The sequence below is a fragment of the Harpegnathos saltator genome, unplaced genomic scaffold (assembly GCF_003227715.2).
Source record: "Harpegnathos saltator strain DR-91 unplaced genomic scaffold, Hsal_v8.6 scaffold176, whole genome shotgun sequence".
Classification (NCBI taxonomy): domain Eukaryota; kingdom Metazoa; phylum Arthropoda; class Insecta; order Hymenoptera; family Formicidae; genus Harpegnathos; species Harpegnathos saltator.
In genome coordinates, this window is record NW_020229957.1 from 250,001 (window position 1) to 268,051 (window position 18,051).

An 18,051-nucleotide genomic window follows, 5' to 3' on the forward strand; every position below is an offset into this window, starting at 1 on the left:
GAGCGCGGAACACGCGCTCGCGCGCTGCCCTTTTGGCCTTTCGCGGCCGACGACGCTTTTCGCGCTGGCCGTCTCGAGGTGAATCAATCCGCCAAGGTACGCGCCCGGTCGGGCGGAGGTTTTCGGAGCCGGAAAGGGGCCGATGATGTTCGAGCCCCTGGCAAATTAACTTTCAAAGACGCGAATGTCCTTCTTTTTTTCACATCGCGACAACCCTTGCGTTGTCCGAAATTGGAACTCGGAAATTTGGATCTTAGTCACGAGGTTGGCAGGCCTCGCGAAGCGACTTGGATACGTCCAGCTAATTGATCGGCTGATCGCGCTTGGACCCTCGTAGATGTGTACACTATTTTTCTGTGCGTGCGAACGTCCAGGTGCTAATTTTGTAACATTAGATGGGTAAATGGATAGATTTTTTATTACTTACTATCTTGGTTGCCGGGAATCCCTCCCGGTATCGTAAAGTCGGCCGCACGGATCAGCTGATCGATTATGGGACGTACCCAAGTGGGGTACCCAAGGCCTACCAACCTCGTAACTCGAAATCAAAGTGTCCAAAAGCGATTTCGAAACGCGCTTAACATCGCGCCGGTGTATTCCTCTTCCATGTGGATTCTCAGATAATCGCGACTTGCGAAGGCTTTCTTTTCGCAGCGTCGTTCCTCAAGCCGAGCGAGTTCCGAGCGGTCGCGGCGGCGATCGATCGCGCGATCTCGCGGCGTTGAGAAAGTCTCGGAGCGCTAATTGAAATCGGAGTCACTTCGCGTCGCCGGGACGCGGCTGTGAATAAATAATAACCGCGTGGCGTTATGTTGCGCGACTCGCAGCGAAAATGTGGGGTAAATAAAATTGTGCTGCACACAATGAAAACGACAGCTGCCGTGCACGTGGGAACGAGCAGAGAGCGGCGCGACACGCGCGTGCGGAGAAAAAGAATGTCGCTCGATCGCCATGATGAAGCCGTCGTTATTCATCAATTACCAGCGAAATGATTATGAACTCGCGATGATGCGTGAAAGAGTGTGCGGTCCCAGCGTTCTGATCTTAGAAAAGTCGAAGCCCGCGGCACGTCGGTGCGTCGATATTTACCCCGCTAGTTCTCCCGCATGCGGCTCGTAATTAATAATTTCATGCCGGCGAACGGTCAACAACATTCATGATTTATCGCTTTTGTGCGTTTTCCGCAAAATCGCCATTGCTGGGACGCAATGTTGCAGCGCGAACCGGCGACATTGCGAGAAAACCGCACCGAAAGTTCCTCTCGGAGCGCCGCTATTGAGCGCATTTTTCAGACTCCGGCGACAAATGCAGCCGAGTTCTCGCGCCGGCGGAAATATTTGCCGCCGCACAATTACCACTTGAACTCATCAGCCCAATTCGAAAATGGAATCCATTCGCTACAAAAGAACCGATACAAAATTTATCGCACGTGCGGGCGCGCGGCGGTGCCTGTGCTTTCGGTCATTTTAAGGGAAGCTCATCCGATTCGAGGAGAAACAAAAAGACCAAGGATTCCCCTCAGATTTCACAGACATCCCACAAAGGCACAAAAAAACTTGTGCACTGCGAAAGATATATGGGATGAGAAACAAAAAGCCTAACCTAACCTAACAATAATCCAACAATTTTGATTACTTTAAGGGAACCATTTGATTCGAAAAGAAATGCGCGTAGAAACAAAAAGGCGAAGGATTTTTCACAAAAGTCCCATAAAGACGCAAAAACCATGAAAAATTTTGTGCACTGCGGAAGATATATAGGATAAGAAACAAAAGGGACAATAAGCCTAACTTGACCCTAATCTAAGCTAATACTCGCAATAATCCAACAATTTTGATTACTTTAAGAGAATCATTCGATTCGGAAAGAAACAAGCACGAAGAAACAAAAAGATGAAAGATTTCCCTCAAACCCCGCAAAAATCCCACACAAATCATGAAAAATTTTGCGTACGGCAGAAGATACATGGGATGAGAAACACGAAGGACAACAAGTCTAACGATCAGGATGTTGATGGTGACGACGATGATAATGATGATGTTGATGATAACGGGTGACGGTTAAACTCGACGCAACTATATTTGCAGTTTACTATACTCGCAGTACAAAGTCATCATGAGCGAGCCGAGACAGAGACAGCAGTCTCGGCAGTTCGGTAGCATGAAGAGTGCAGAAAGGAAAGGTTCTACTAAATAAATAAAAATTTGCAGAGAGAGAAGAGAGAGAGAGAAGAGAGAGAGAGAAGAGAGACAGAGAGAGAGAGAGAGAGAGAGAGAGAGAGATGGCCAGCCGGTGTCGCGTTCGTGCTTTCGGACACCTGTGGTCCTGCGTGTCAAACGCGATTATCGTCCGTCTGTGGCCGATGTGAAGCCGCATGTATATCGTCGATCGTCCGGCGTTGCACGCGCGACTACGCGTCCGTTGTTCTCCTCTCTCTCTCTCTCCCCCTGCTTCGTATCCTTTTCTTTCTGTTTTTATTGCCGCGTCGGTTACGTCGAATCACGCGTCTACGCGTTCTTAGGTAATGCACGGTACGCGCGCGCGTTGCGTGAACGGAACTGCCAGAGAGCCCGTCTCCCCCTTCCACCCCCTTCCCTACCCTCTCTATCTCTCTGTCTCTGTGTAGCGCGTTTTATTTTTACACTTTGTGCGAGAACTGTGCGAGCGCCTCGCGCGAGCCGGCCAGAGAGCGCATATCGGACGTCGCGCGCGTGACGTCGTCCAAAAGTACCATCTTTGCGCGCGCGCGTTATTAGGTAAGCCTGAGTATAGCGGGAGAGAGAGAGAGAGAGAGAGAGCGCGCGCGGCGGAGAAGCTCCTCGTCGGATCTCCTGATCGCGCCGCGGCGACAATTACCGCGAGCGTGATCGTTGAATCATCGGCCGGACTCGCGCGTTCTCCCGCGCGGCATGCAACAGCTTCGCTCGTCGGCGCGTCGCAATCTCGTCGTTATCTCGAGACGGCGCGGCCGAGTGCGAGCGAGAGGACAGATCGAATTTTCTCAGCGACCGGCGGCGAATACGTGGCGGTAGCCGATAACCGAATGACGCCGCCGCCGCCGCCGCCGCCGCCGCCGCCGCCACCGCTGCCGCCGTACGGTACGTAGAGAGAAGAAATCAAATGAGTGATTGAAATAGTCACGGAGCGTCGTCTCAAACTGCCCGCGGATTTGATTCCTCGCTTTCGCTCGTGGGAACATCGCGGAGAGGCCAGCGAGCGTAGCGCGAACATATCGCGACGGACGATTTAACCTCCCCTGCGTGTGAGTCTTTGTATTAGCGTCGTGTCGTGAATTCTGATTGGTGTAAAAATTGGTACGACCTTGTCGTTGACGTTTCTCGCTTATTAGATCTCAAGAGCCGCGGTTTGATATTTTTGCAAGTCGTCGATTAGACGTTTGTATACGTCCCGTTATTAAATCATTGTATTTAGCATTAAGTTACATTTACATATTTAAATCTATTTGATATCATATCGCATACAGTATCATGTCTTATATTTTGATTTTAGTTTCTCTGTTTATGAGAAACGAACAGTTTTTACTATTCGGTGTGCAAAACACGGTAATGGTCGAGTATAGATTGACGTTAAATGTGTGCAAAGGACGATTATTTATTATAGCATAATAGACAGTATTTATTTTGATATTATATCAATATGATACTTTTGCCGTTAGTAATGATATTTTGTTACTGCTTCGTTTTGTTTTGTTGCAAGCGTTACGAGAGAGCGCCGGAGAAAAGTCACACAAGCGAGCGTGTTATCGCGAATTATACATACGCGAGAGAAAATACCTCAATTGTGATGGCTTCGGGAACGCGGTCGAAGCCACCCCGCCGCAGTCAGCACAGCATTATTTGGCTCCAACAATGGCGCTCCGTCGTACGGGAAGGATTAAAAGGATTGAACGCTCGGCAAAAATCCGCGCGAGAGATCGAGGCCTCCCGGACGCACGACGACAGCGCCAAGTACGTCTTTATACCTCCAACGTTGCGTTTTCCTCGCACAAACGCCTCGTGCGGCGTTGTTCCAGCTTGCGGAACGGAAAGGCGCGTTTCCAATATTCGCGCAGCGCGCGGATTACGGGCGGCGAGAGCGAGCCGCGGTCGGAAAATTTCGCAGCCGCCGAGTCGAATTTCGCAAGTTTCGCTGGCCTCTCAGCCGGCCACGACGCAGAAAAGTCTCTTATCTCGTGGTTTTCATAAAAAAGCACCGCATATCGCACAACCGGCGAGCCGTCTTACGCGTCTCGCGTTGACGCGCGTGCGACACGTGCTTCTCGCGACGACACGTTCGCGGAAAACGCCTGATTAAACTGCCGCGAGTATACGAGGATACGAGTAGCTCAGCCTCGAACGGCCAGTCTCGCCGAGACGAGAGGATTGCCGAGAGAGTATCCGTCGTGTCGCGAGATCTACGCCTTCGCTTCGGAGAGAGAGAGAGAGAGAGAGAAAAGCGCTGGTCGAGCTGCGACCAGCGCCGGCCAGATTGCGTATGTTTCGCGTCCAAAGAGACTCGAATGGCATCGATCGCGCGCTTTAAAGGCTTTTGCAGGGAAGAAATCCGTTAGGCTTAGTGCGCTACGTGCAATAGATGATTTAACCTTTAAGAACTTGACTTGAATTACAGCCGAATATTCTCCTTAACTTTGATTGTGATTCGTCAGTTTCCTAACGCTTAAGGCTTAAAGTGCTTGTTTAACATGTTGGGAATTGTCGAATTTACTTAAGGCTAGAAATTACAATTTAAATTGATACTTATAGTTTCTTAAAACTTAAAAATCAGCCATTGTAGACGAGACCTAACCGTAAGATCGTAGGAAAACTAACCAATCACAGTCGACACTGTTTTGCTTGCGCCAGAGAGAGAGAGAGAGAGAGAGAAAGAACACTCGATTGTGATTGGTTCAGCTACGACCCTACGGTTACGGTTAAAATTCCTCCACGTGCAATGACCTTAATGAGTCCGCGGGCCAACTTCAGGGATATCCCGCTAACCTATTTATAATGCCCCGGGACTGATACGCCGCCGCATTGTGGCGATAAAATTGGAATTCGCGCATTCGTGCAGGCTGATACGCCGATACCATATCCGCGCGCGGCCGATGTTATGTTGCGTCTCTCTCTCTCTCTCTCTCTCTCTCTCTTTCTCTTTTGTGTTGCGTCTCGCGACAGATTAAATACCTCGCGTCACACATCGCAGCCACGTTCGAGGCCACGATAACGCGCGTAATTGACGACGACGCGACAGCGCGGTCGGTATCTGCCCGGTATAGAAATCTTTTATGTTAAGTGCGCTTTTTTTTCGCGATAGACGACTTATCTCGCCAGTGACTCGCCTGTGTTGCATTTCGTGCTATTAATTAAGACTGGGAAAAGAGCGAGCGGAAAATCGCTCGTCGATTCACGCTCGAGCTGCGCACCTGCCGTCGTTCCGTCTCTCGCGCCGTCCTTTCATCTGTCGCACTCCTGAAGTGTCCGTTTGAGCGAATCATCAAGGCCCTGTTACATGGAGATACGTCCTATGTCGAAGAGAAGAAAAGGCAAAATGCGAAAGAACTTTGACGAAACTCTCTCGTCAAGCGATCATGAAACATTCGAATATTATCCTCCGTTTGAAATGCGTTTGCGCGCGTTGCGTAAAAATTCATAAAGGATCGTGAGGAATTGGGGAAAACGTGTCACGTCACACGCGCCCGGGAACATGGTCGCCGTTCGCATGATGTCACGGTATATCGCGGCAAAGAGGCTTAAGAACCGCACGCCAATCAGATTCACGAATCGCTAAGCGCTTCCTAAGCGCCTCATTCCACCGAACGCGACCATTGGCTCGGCCGCGGCGGGGTATCGTGTGTCGTGACGTCACGATCTAATGGCGCCATTCCGGCGCTTTTCAAGTCCACATGTTATTTTTCAGCCATTTATCTATCGCCTCGGTGTGTGCGACTTCCTCGCACGAGTCGGCTGTTTTTCCATCATGGTGTCTTCGCTCGGGACGAGGAGGGAAGAAGGAAGGAGAAATGTATCGAAGGAAAGGCACTTGATCTCCAAGGCTGAGCTCGACTTCGCCGACACCCCGTGTGCTCTCCGAAATCGCTTATCGCGCGATGGCGCGCGCGAGATAGAGGGGACGGACAATAAAATCGTCACGTTTAACATAATCGTCGTAGCAGGTATCGGCAGATATCGTGTGACATGTATTTGTGCGGGTCCACGGATCAAGCGAACGAGGATTAAGGATGATCCAGAGAAATCACACAAGTCCGGGCGTGGAGGTCGCGACTGTTCCGTTGTCATGTGGATTAAAAGGTCGACGTTCCGAAAATTCGGAGTCTGGGATGACCTGAGATGACCCCCACCGTCGTCGTCGTCGTCGTCGTCGAGAAAGCTTCTTTCGAGATTGCGTAACGGGCAGCTTGTGCTACTTCGATAACGCACGACGCGGCTTTGCCGTTGCCGCGCGCGCGTGTGCTGCGCAGAGATATTTATTAAGGGGGAACACCACTTTGACGGGCCCAAAAAAGGCCCGTTTTCACGAATTTTTTTTACTGCTTACTTTTTGCTACTACTTTACTTTACTTAATGAATTATTTAAGGATTGGGGGATGAGTATATTATTAAGGATACTTCGAAGTAATTTTATACAAATTTTTATTGAAACATAATAGAAATTAACAAAGATATATACAACAGAGTGCCGGTCCGTAAAATATTCTTCTTCCAACGGTGGGATCGATATCTCTGGCACCTGGTTCATCTGAAAAAGAAAATCAAATATTTTCTTAATCTGCATAAATGTAGTTTTCGTTGGGAGCAGCCATTTCTTTTAATTAATTTTTCTCAAAATAGCGGCACGTTAAACAAAACGCCTCGATTTTTCTAACATTCCCAACATTTTTTCTTCATTCAAGGGGCCTTAAAAATAATAATTTTCAAAATAAAAAGCTTCAAAGTGTCTTTAGCAATATACTCTTCCCCCAATCCTTAAATAATTCATTAAGTAGTAAAAACATTCGTGAAAAAGGGCCTCTTTTTGGGCTCGTCACAGTGGTGTTTCCCCCCTTAATAAAGCTTGTTTCACGCCGCGCGCACGCTACGACGGGAATGAATATGATTCCGAATTGAGTAATCGCGCGACGGGCGCTCTATAATTTGACGATGTAAAAATTTAACGAGGAATATAATGAGCCGCGTGCACGTTCAATCGAGTAAACGCGACGCGCGCTGGAATAAACGAGAACGCGCGAAAATAGTGTTTACGCATTTCAAATATTACGTTCCTTCGGTTTCGGGCCATTTTATTCGCGGTGTCATTCGGAAGAAGGAAAACAATCACAACCGGTCCCTGCGGTAAAGGCCCTGCTTTTTGCAGCAACGCATTCGCTCTTCTAAGTTGTTTGGCTCGATAACAAATTATTCTGACATGCATACATACAAAATATATAAAATACGTAATATACATATATATATATATATATAATGTATATGCATAAAATTTATATAATAAATTTTACATACATCAGAATACGAGAGAACTTGTTACGTCGCACAGCGGTGAATTTCAATGAAATTATGGCCAAAACTTAAAAAATGAAAGTAGACTTTAAGAATTGAAATGTATGCTAACTTTAAGTTGAATAAACAGAGAAGATAAGTTAGTGATTTTAATGTCCCTAAAGCGCCACACTGATTGTCAACTGCGCTTCGAAACGGAGAGTTGTGGCATTTGCGTTTAGAAGCGTCAAATTTGAAATAAGTTTCCGTATCGTGTTGAAGCACTGAATATATTATTTATAGTCCAATTCAATATGGATTCAGTAGCTGGAGGTTTGTAGAATGTATTCAATATTATTACATAATGAAAAAATATAAGTTAACGTTTTAAAAGCTAGCGGATATGAGCTGCTGCATAAGTTAATAATAGTTTTTATTAACTTACGGAAAAAGTATTCAATTCTACGATATTCAGTCAAGTTCGTGCTATAGTGTTATAGCTTTATATGTCTAATATTTGAATATAAAAAAAAATTCTGCGAATATTTGCGAACAGTTATATACACAACATTTAAAGAGAACAAAATTTCGCGTAGCTTGTAACATGTAAGAGATACTTACGAAATTTTACGTTTATTCTTTAGAAGATTAAAAGACAAGTTCAACAATAATTACAACTTAATTTTAGGTTCTCAATGTAATAAAGTAACTTTAAAAAGAAGAGAAATAATGGATATAATGTTATCTTGTCGTTCGACTAAATTTGAAGCACGGAGTAAATATTTGCTAGAATATATACAGAAAATAACCGGATATACTGAAGCTCTACCTAAGAAAATAAAAAATTGAATACACAAATTCGTTTTTGACTTCAATAATCTTAATCTTAATAATTTTAATAATTTAATTGAACTGTTTATATTATCTTTTATTATCTTTAAATATAAATTTGTTGTTTATCCTTATCAGTTTTGTCTATTTTCCTACATTTGTACAACTCTAAGAGATTTTGGCCAGAATTTTGCTGATATTCACCACAGTGCGTCGCCGCGTCGTCAATCTGTCAAATTTGATGTACTTGTCCCTACAGAACGGAATCTCCGCAAAAGAAGAATAAGAAGAGGAAGAAAGACAAGCGCCAAGTTGTTTAGCTCGATGCGAGAAATTGTTCTAACGTATATAAAATCGACGTTATCACCCGAATTGAACGACGAGAGAAAGACATTACGTTGTCAATCTCAAAAATTTGATGGATCTCGCCGATGGAGGCGCGGCGGAGCTACGCGCGCGCGCGTGTGAGAGAGAGAGAGAGAGAGAGAGAGAGAGAGAGAGAAAGAAAACAGAAAAGAGGAGCCACATTGTTTCCCGAGAAAAAGAAACAAGAATTATTCCAACATTTAATCGCCGCGACGTACCCGAATTGAGGGCGACGAGAAAGAGAGAGAGAGAGAGAGAGAGAGAGAGAGAGAGGGAGAGAGGGAGGAAGACGTTACGCTGTCGATTTTGAAAACTTGGCGGAACTTTTCCGAACACGAAGCACTCGCGAGGAAAAAGGCAGGAAGAGAAAAGCGGCGAGAATACGCGTTCATCCGACGGTCGCGCTGATGCGTTATTTTTCTCATGGACCGGATCGTCACTAATTATTTTACGCGATAATAGGCGTATTACGTAACGATATTCATTACGCCGTGCAATAATAGCCGCGCTTCGCGGGACGCGCGTCGGTGTAACCGATTATTCCCGTGCGTGTTCGCGTCTTTCATTACGCTACAAAGTATACAGTCGCGATCGCCACTCGGCCGAGCCGGTCGTGTTCCGAGTTTTTTCGTCGCGTGGTAGCGTTTCGATGCGCTCGATCGATACTTGAATTTCAAGAAACAGCGGGAACTTTTCCGCTTTACAAGCCGTGTAATCAGAGCTCGACACGCTATATACATAAGTAATACATCTCTCGCCGTGTATAAAACGCTTCTTTTTTTCCTATTTCTTCTTTTTCGCGCTAATACGCATCTCGGCGAGGCGAACTCGTTACCAGCCGCAATCTCCATCGCATTTTTCCATCCCTACCCCCTCCCTCCTGCCTCAGCCAGCACGTCCTGCGGAATGTCCGGCGGACATTCCCCGAAAGTAGCGCGAGATCATCCTTATCGATACCACACGCATCGATATCGCGCTGATGCATCGCGCAGGCGACGCGTTCTTTGATAACGTCGCGCGAGATTTTCCACGCCGCCGCCTGCGACTTCCCGACGGCGACGGCGAGCGCGGATGTAAGAGCCATTACGCGTGGAGGAATGTTAACCGTGACCGTGAGGTCACGTAAGAAAACCACCGGCCAATCACAGTCGATTATTCCTCTGGCGCACGGAGAACGATCGACTCTGATTGGTCGGTTTCCTCGCGAACTTACGCTTACGGACTTTCTACGTGCAAACGCGTTAACCGTGTTAATCCAGCTAAAAGCGAGAGAAAAAGCGAGAGAGGCATGAGAGAGAGAGAGAGAGAGAGGGGCAAAGGAAGCGCAAAATGGCAGGCGTGCGGCGGGGGGAGGGGGGGAGGAGAGTTGAGCGAATTTCGCGGGCTCGCGGCGTCGGTCGTTTGCTTAGCGGGAAATATTATTCCGAAAATACGTTTCCCCAGAGCGGAAATCCGGCGCGCGCGGGGGGGTGAGGACGGCCGGGGGGCTTGACGGGGGACAGCGCGAAGTGTTTTCGAGCAAGCCGAATCATCGGCGCGATGGATCTCAATTAAAAGTCCGCAATTTGTTTCGGGGCGTAAAAACATTTTGTCAGTATGGCTGAAATGAAAGCGCGAGCGCGCGTGCGCAACCGTCGACACGAAGTCACGCTAATTAATGGTAGCGCGCGTTCGGTATTGTATAATTCTGTTTACGGTAGATGGACGCGCGCCACGAGCGCGGGGCAGGGCGGCGGCGGCGGCGGCGGCGGCGGCGGGGGGAGGGAGAGGGGGGGTTCGGCGGAAGGGGCCGTTGGGGATCGCGCACTCACGCACACACGCACACGCATACGCACGCACGCGGCCAGGTGCGCGCGTCAAACGGCCGATCCGCGGCAATTTCTACGATCGATTGTTAAGTTCCATTTATCGAAATGTAACACCCGAATGAATGCGCGCGCGCGCGTCGAAAGCGTTTTTTAATGCGACAGATAATCGGACTCGCCGCCGCGTCCCGTTCGATAAACGCGATATCATCAATCAGCAACACCGAGAGCGGAATATTAATCGCGCGGCCAAACTCGAATTGCGAAAGCCGCCTTTCGTGTAACGTTGTTGACGCCCGCGAGATGCGTCAGCGGCTTTGACGTTCGAAGAATTATGCGTGAAACGAGCAGCGGGTTCTTACGCGGCTGTGTGAAGCTTCGAGTCGCGAAGTAGCTGGGAAAGCGACAGGTCGTTATCGTCGGAAATGGTATACGGCATGCACAAATTGGACGATCAGTTGCAGAGTGGAGGACTCGCGCGTGTCATAATTCACGAGTCCTCGGAATGGCCGCGGATGTGCCGCTTCTCGCGCGCGCAGCTTTAAGGAAGGCTCGCCCTCGAGATTAATTCGCAGAGTGAAACACTGTCGTATCCGTTCGAACGGCGTAACAACACGGCTGATCGATCGTGAACGAAATTGCGAAGAAGAGCCTCCGCGCTCCGTGGAGGAGGTTATTAATCGATCGGGGCAAGGACCCGCCGCAGCCGGGGAAAACGAGCAGAAAGAAGTGCGGAAACGTCGGGAGCTGAGATTCGGAGATCTCGGCGAGTCCGGTGACGGCGCGAACGGCCACGAGAACGAATCCCTTCTCTCCGTCTCGGCGCTCCTTCGTCACCGTCCAGTTTCCAAGCAACGCGTGCATGTACCTGGTGCGGCGCAAAGCGTCGTGTCGACCTCCAATCAAGCGTTAAGAGGAGACCACCGCCGCCGCCGCCGCCGCCGTCGTCGTCGTCGTCGTCGTCGTCGTCGTCGTCGTCGTCGTCGTCGTCGTCGTCGTCGTCGTCGTCGTCGCCGTCGCTGTCGGGCGTCGTGGCATAGAATTTGCAACTATGCTAATAAGAGGCGACCCCCGAACGGACAGCTAATGGCCGCCGAGAGAAAAAGGACGAGAGCCGGAAGCGCACAATGAATTCGTGAGGTCGCGACGTAGAGCTAGTGAGAGAGAAGGACGAGCGGCGGGTGGGCGGGGTGGAGAAGGAGGAGGAGGAGGAGGAGGAGGAGGAGGAGGAGGAAGAGGAGAGCCCGAGGACGAAAGGGCGCGGAAGGGACACAAGGGGCAAGAAGAGGCAGGGGCGGGGGAAGATGGAGGAGAAGAAGAAGGACGGAGAAGGATGAGGAGGATGGAGGGCGACCACGGATCAATCGTAGCCTTCCGTATTCCCTGCCGCCCCTCGGTCGGCTCGGGGGCTTCACCCCCCTCCCCCTTCGTTTGCCCCTTCAACTACTACAGCCGACTTGCACCCCTTGCAACTCGCCTCCTCCTTTCGTGCCCTGCACTACACTCCTCCACCCACCCGCATCCCCTCGTCGTCCCCCCGCGGTCACCCTTACCGCCCTTCCCCTCTCCCTCACCTCCCACCGCGCCACCCTGCGACTCGCACGAAGCCCTCAACCCTCGACCCTCGTCGCCGTACTCGCACCGTCGACGTGCACGCGTCGTTACGCAGGCCCAGACCCACCGACCAGACAGCGGACTCTCCTCTTCTCTCCTCTCCTCTCTTCTCTTCTCCCATCTTGCCCTCCCCCTCCCCCTGCCCCCCGCTCCTTTGTCCTCTTCTCTCCGTATCTCCGTCTCCTTCCACTCTTGGCGGCTCGTCTACGCACAGTGCGTCTCGCTCGCTCTGCCGCGCGCGCGCGCGCGCGCTGCACTTCGCGCCCTCTCTTTCCCTCTTTCTCTTCCTCTCCACGTCCCCATTTTCCCCAGCCATCACGCCGCGCCGCGCCGCGCCGCGTCGCGCCGCGTCGGAGGGTGAAGCTCGCTGCACAGAGAGTAGGTCAGTGGCGTGAATGATCATCAGCATTTGCGCGAACGCGGACAAGTGGGCGGACGCGTGTCTGTGTGCGTGCTCGCTCGTCCGCACGCAGCACGACGCGCCGAGGCGAGGCGAGACGCGCTCACCCTTCGTCGGCGCGCGTCGTCTGCGCGAGCTTTAACAACGCGAGGGATAAGTTTGTAGGAAATCCCGCTGAGATGCGCTTTCATTCCATACGGCGGATACGAGGGAATTATTCGGAGCGCTTTCTTAACGGCAATGATTCATTCCGCCCCGTGACTTTTGCCGCCTTTGCGTCTAGGGAATTTTTCGTTTTTATATCCAGCGGTTTCTATATCTAGGGGAATGATTGAACGAGTCCTCTCTCGTTCCTTTCCCGGATAGCTTTATAATGTCTGCCTAGACTTTTCAGGTTTCGCAATTCCGGCAATTCTCAGCCTCCAAACTGGAGGCACTTCCACCTGTCGCGTTGGACAGACAGACAGAGAGAGAGAGAGAGAGAGAGAGAGAAAGAGAGAGAGGCAGAAGGAGAAAGAGAAAGGAGATAAAATTGCCTCGTCACGTTCGCTCGCCCGTATGGAGCGAATTTTCCGAGTCACCTGATCCGCGGCGGTAGCGCTGCGATCAGCTCGCGGTTCTTCGAGATCTCTCAGCAACGGCAGGAGCCAAGATGCGCCGCACGGGAAATTAGCCGGTGCGTCACACTGCGGCGTTTTCCGCGAGCGACATTCGCGCCCACGCGCGAGTCGTCCGCCACGAACGTACAAACGCAGCCGAGATGGTACCCTCTAATTACGTTGCGTATTAAAACACAGCTATCACTCGATGACGTTAATTTACGCGCCCACGCATGCGCCCTTCTCTCCCACGCGGCTTTTCGCGGAATCGCGATCGGCTGCCGCTCGGTGTGTTACAGAACGAGGTCGCGTCGAATTTCTCGACCCGAGGTCGCGCGATTTCCAGCGAATCCAGCAGTAAGCTCGATTCACATGTCCGTCTGGACGACAACGGACGGAAAAAAGTCCGTCGGTCTGCTCTCTGATTTTTTCCTCCTTTCACAGGCACGGGTTGAGACGCGACGCCGACGACGCAGTGCGGCTGCTCCAATATAAGGATGCAACGATAAATCGATCATATCGAAATATCGATATATCGAGAGAGACAAATATCGAATATTTATCGATAGTTTTATGTCTCCGATAAAATGGATATATCGATGTGAATTTTACTGACTTTCGTATTTTTCAGTTACAGCTCTGGGGGCCTATTACGGTTCTACGGCCGAGATGTGTGAATTACAAAAGTGAGTGAATTCACTAGAATATATATTATGTAATCGCTCGGCGTCCAGTAAATTCGCTCACTTTTATAATTTCCACCTGAATCGTGGAACCGTAATAGATCTCCCGCTCCATGTATGTGGTGATCTCCGACAAATGTGACTGCGGTTCATTATATATTTTCTAATAAGAATATACGACAATAAATTATACGAAGATAAAAATTTTTGAAAGATCTTTTCAAATTTTTCGTGCGCACCCTTTATACGCATACCCTCCTGTATGTATACATTTTGTTACACAAATATCGATATTTTTCAAAATTATCGATATTTCGGGAAATCGTTGGATCCCTACTCCAATGCGAAAGTGCCGAAGGACCCGACGGAGAAAGCGACGGTGTCCCACCGTGTCTAGGCGGATAGTGTGAATCCAGCTTAACGGCGCGCCGGCCGCGAGTCGTCTCGGCAACGCGACAACGGGCGCGTTTCGAGCGCTGCCGGAGCGGTCCGGAAGTATCGTAAAATTTCGATAGTTCCCCGCGCGGATCTGCCTGGCGCTGCGGGCGAAGCCCGAGCGAAGGATGTGTGCGCGGAATTGCAGCGCGAATTGAACGAGTTTCACGGTCCCGACCTTGAAGCGGTTTAACTAGTTTTCGCAACTTCTTGCAGCGCGCGCGCGCGCGGGCGCGCGCGGCGCGGCGGATTATTTTTGTTGCCTCGCCGCGTGTCCGCCGCCGCGGCCGATCATAAAATGCATCGATCGTGAACGCACGGCCTTCCGCCGCTAATTCGCACGGCGAGATCGCGTTAGCCTCGCTCGCTGCGGAAGCGCGTGGAAAAAATCGCGCCCTCGGCTCGCGGTTACGCCGCGTCGCCTGCCGTTACGTAAGAACCCACTTCACGGCGAACGCACAAGTGAAGCGAACGCGTGCTTGCGGACTCAAAGTCGCCGTTTTTCAGCCGGCGTATCGCGAGTATACGATTCCGTGAACACTGGCAACCGCGAACGAGGAGACGCAGCTCTCGCTCGCTCCCTCACGATTCGCCGCACGCGATTTTTCTCTCGCCCCGAGAAGGGGCGGCTCTCGCGCGATTCTCGTCAGGATCCCCAGGCCTCGCCAGGATAAGGGCAGATTCTCATCATTATGACAATTATCATTATCATTATCGCCTGTTGCTGCGTATGCTCTCTCGGAAATTGCCTCGCGACGTACCTCAGAGTTATCGCCCGCGTATTGAGCGCGCGAACATTTTTGCACTACATCCTTTTTTTCGTCATAACCCAAATGACGCGCGCTCTCTCTCTCTCTCTCTCTCTCTCTCTCTCTCTCTCCAGAGGATTCGCGGATTCGCCGTGCGGGAGGTGCGGAAAAACTCGAGACGCCCGGTGTGTGATCCCGACGTGTCCCGAGCGAATTCCCCAAAGCGCAACTTTCGCGCACGCGCATTACGCGTGATCGGAAATTACGCTCGAGGCGAATTCGGCTTCCTTCCTTCCTTCCTTCCCACTGCTTCCCTTCTCGCTGGCTATCCGCTCGGAGGTGAAAATCGAACGTCGTGGATCGGCGGTGGCGGCGGCGGCGGCGGCGGCGGCGGTGTGCACGGCTAACCGAGCGTACTACGCTTCGTTTTTTTTTTTTTTTTTCTCCTCCTCTTCTTATAGCGGGAACCCCCATGGCGGCACTGTCAAGTCAGCCGGCTTGGTTTATGGGGACCGGCGTCTACGTAGTAGACGTCCCACGATCCAACCTTACCCAAGGCTCCGTCCGCGCGCGCGTCCCAACCTTTCGTAGCTCTAGCCTAGCCTAGAGCCGTGTAGAAGTGCACTCCACCACACCGCACACGGACGTCTGCCTAGTATTGATCCTCGGCTCAGCTACTGGCTACCTTCACCCACTAATAATTCTTGTCAGTCTCCTACAGGCGTGGCGATTCAGGCCCGCCGCGCGTTACGACCCGCGCCTCTCTTCCTCCTCCCCTAGGTTCCGCCGCCCCCCTCCCCCCTTTACCTCCCCCCTCCCCCGGCAGGTACCCACGGAGCGGCGTGAAAAAAGCGGAGCGGGCGAAAACGCACGGGATCTCACCGGCTGCTTTTTCGCATCCCTCTCTCTCTCTCTCTCTCTCTCTCTCTCTCTCTCTCTCTCTCTCTATCCCTTTCCCCTCACTCGGTCGCTCCTTTCATCCGTCTCGTCGTCGCGCCGCGTCTTCTTCGTCGATCGTCGTCGCGAGTCTTCGGGAAACGCGGTCTTCGCTCTCCTTCGACAATCCCCAACTCGCCAGCCGCCTCTCTCGCTTACGTCGCAGCTTACGTGTTTCACCTAATCCGTTTTAATCTGTACGCGTTGCTATTATCGAGTAGTCCGCACACAGATCGATCCGACGCTAGGCTAGAACGGAGTTCCCGGCGTCCTCTCGTCTCCCGCGAAGCGTGACACGCTTCTGAAACGTGCCGGCGCGGTCTCGAGAAAAGCGCTGGCTATGCCGAAAGATAGTCCCTCTCTCTCTCTCTCTCTCTCTCTCTCTCTCTCTCTCTCTCCCTCGGCCCGTCGCAATGTGTTTGCCCGCTCGCTAATTAGTCGGGCGCGTCGTTGCGACGTCTTTGCGAGCCACCCGTGATCTTGATCCTCTTAAAATTGCCGAGCCCAATTCCGACCGGAATATCGACGTTCCACGGTATCAGAGAGGAGTGAGAAAGGAGCGGAGAGACGGGGACCCGGGGAGGGGGGAGGGGGCGATGCAGGGAGAGAGAAAGGAAGAGAAGTGGAAAGAGGAAAAGAGAAAGAGCGAGAGAGCGAGAGAGAGAGAGAGAGAGAGAGAGAGAGAGAGAGAGAGAGCGAGAGAGAGGGAGGAGGATAGAGAAACGACGTCGACGTCGACGTCGACATCGTTGGTAGATACCGCGTCTCTTAACGACGCTCCCCGTCGCGACGCCGGGACTCGTGCTTCTACGTCACGATGCTGCAAAATGTATGCCTCCTGGTGATAAACGGAGCCAAACCGTTCAGCCCGTATCCTCCAAGAACTCCACATCTCGCCCGCTCGCCCCCTCGCCCTCCTCCCTTAGTCCACGCTACGACTTTCTGCGGCAACGCGTACACGTACGCACACATACGCGGAAACGCATGCACACACACACACACACACACACACGCGTGCGCGGCTGGGTTTCACCCCGTTTCGTCGGTTGGTCCTTTTTTCGTCCTATTCTTCGGATAACGGCATGCGATTCGGCGATACGCCGCCGTTCATCCAGTTTCGCGTTTTATTATCTCCGTCCGTTGAAAACGCGCGTAGAACCGCGCGCGCGCGGCTTTTCTCGCTCCTTTTGTTACGTTTCCGTTCGTTTGGTCGATGAACCTTCCCGCCTTGCCTGCCCCCGTCGGTTCCGTCTTGTTTCGTGCGTCCCTATGCAGGCGCTTTCTCGCTCGTCTCGACACAATGGCCGAATGTTCCGCCGTATTGCGTCACGTTATTACGTGCCAACGATCGATCACTTAATATCGAGACGAGCGGCGAGTGCGCGCTCGCGCGCGGACGCGCGTACTCGCCGAAACGATCAGCGGCAGCTCGGCTGCGCGAAGTCGGTCGGATCTCGCGGATGCTTTCATCGGCTCGAAGGATCAATCGCTTCGCACACGAGTCGCGCCGAGTCGGACAATTTAGCTGGGACAAGATGGCGACGAGCGGCGGGGATGACAATGTCCCGAACGTGCTTCGATTGAACAGCGTGTACATCGTTTCGTCGCCGCTGACGCCGAGCAACTTTTTGCCGTACGATTCCGGCCGATCGCAAGCCGCGCGCGCGTAACGAAATCTCGACGAATTCGATAACTCGCCGATAACGCGCGAAATTCGTTATCTCCTCTTAATCGTCGCAGCCGACCGCCGCGCCGCGCCGCGGCGAATTCGCAATTTTTCCCGATGACGCACCGCGCTCTCCCCTTCCTCCTTTTTCCTTCCTCGCTCTCCCATCGAAGATAATAAAGCTTTTCCGATAATTCGCTTTTCATGCTTTTTGTGCGGTGATTACGATACGGGGCCGTGTCGAGTGTCTGCGAAACGGATCCACTCGCGGTGATTGTATGCACACGCGACTGCTTATCGCCTGCGATACAACCACGTCGCTGTAGCCGAAAGAGCGAGCGAGCGAGAGCGAGCGAGAGAGAGAGAGAGAGAGAGAGTGTGAGCGCGGGAAAGTGGGGGAGGGAGGGACACACACATGCACGGGACACGTGCGCGCACATGTACACACTCACGTACGGCGCACACAGCGCGGCG

At 51.6% G+C, this 18,051-nt stretch overlaps 1 long non-coding RNA gene across 1 annotated transcript; it reads left to right on the plus strand.

The window, feature by feature from the left end:
- The first annotated feature begins 2,826 nt into the window (after positions 1-2,826).
- LOC105180636 (uncharacterized) lies at positions 2,827-7,653 on the plus strand. The gene is made up of 2 exons (XR_849553.2): positions 2,827-3,968; positions 5,917-7,653. It is a non-coding gene; the product is annotated as an uncharacterized LOC105180636 (long non-coding RNA).
- Positions 7,654-18,051: the final 10,398 nt, after the last annotated feature.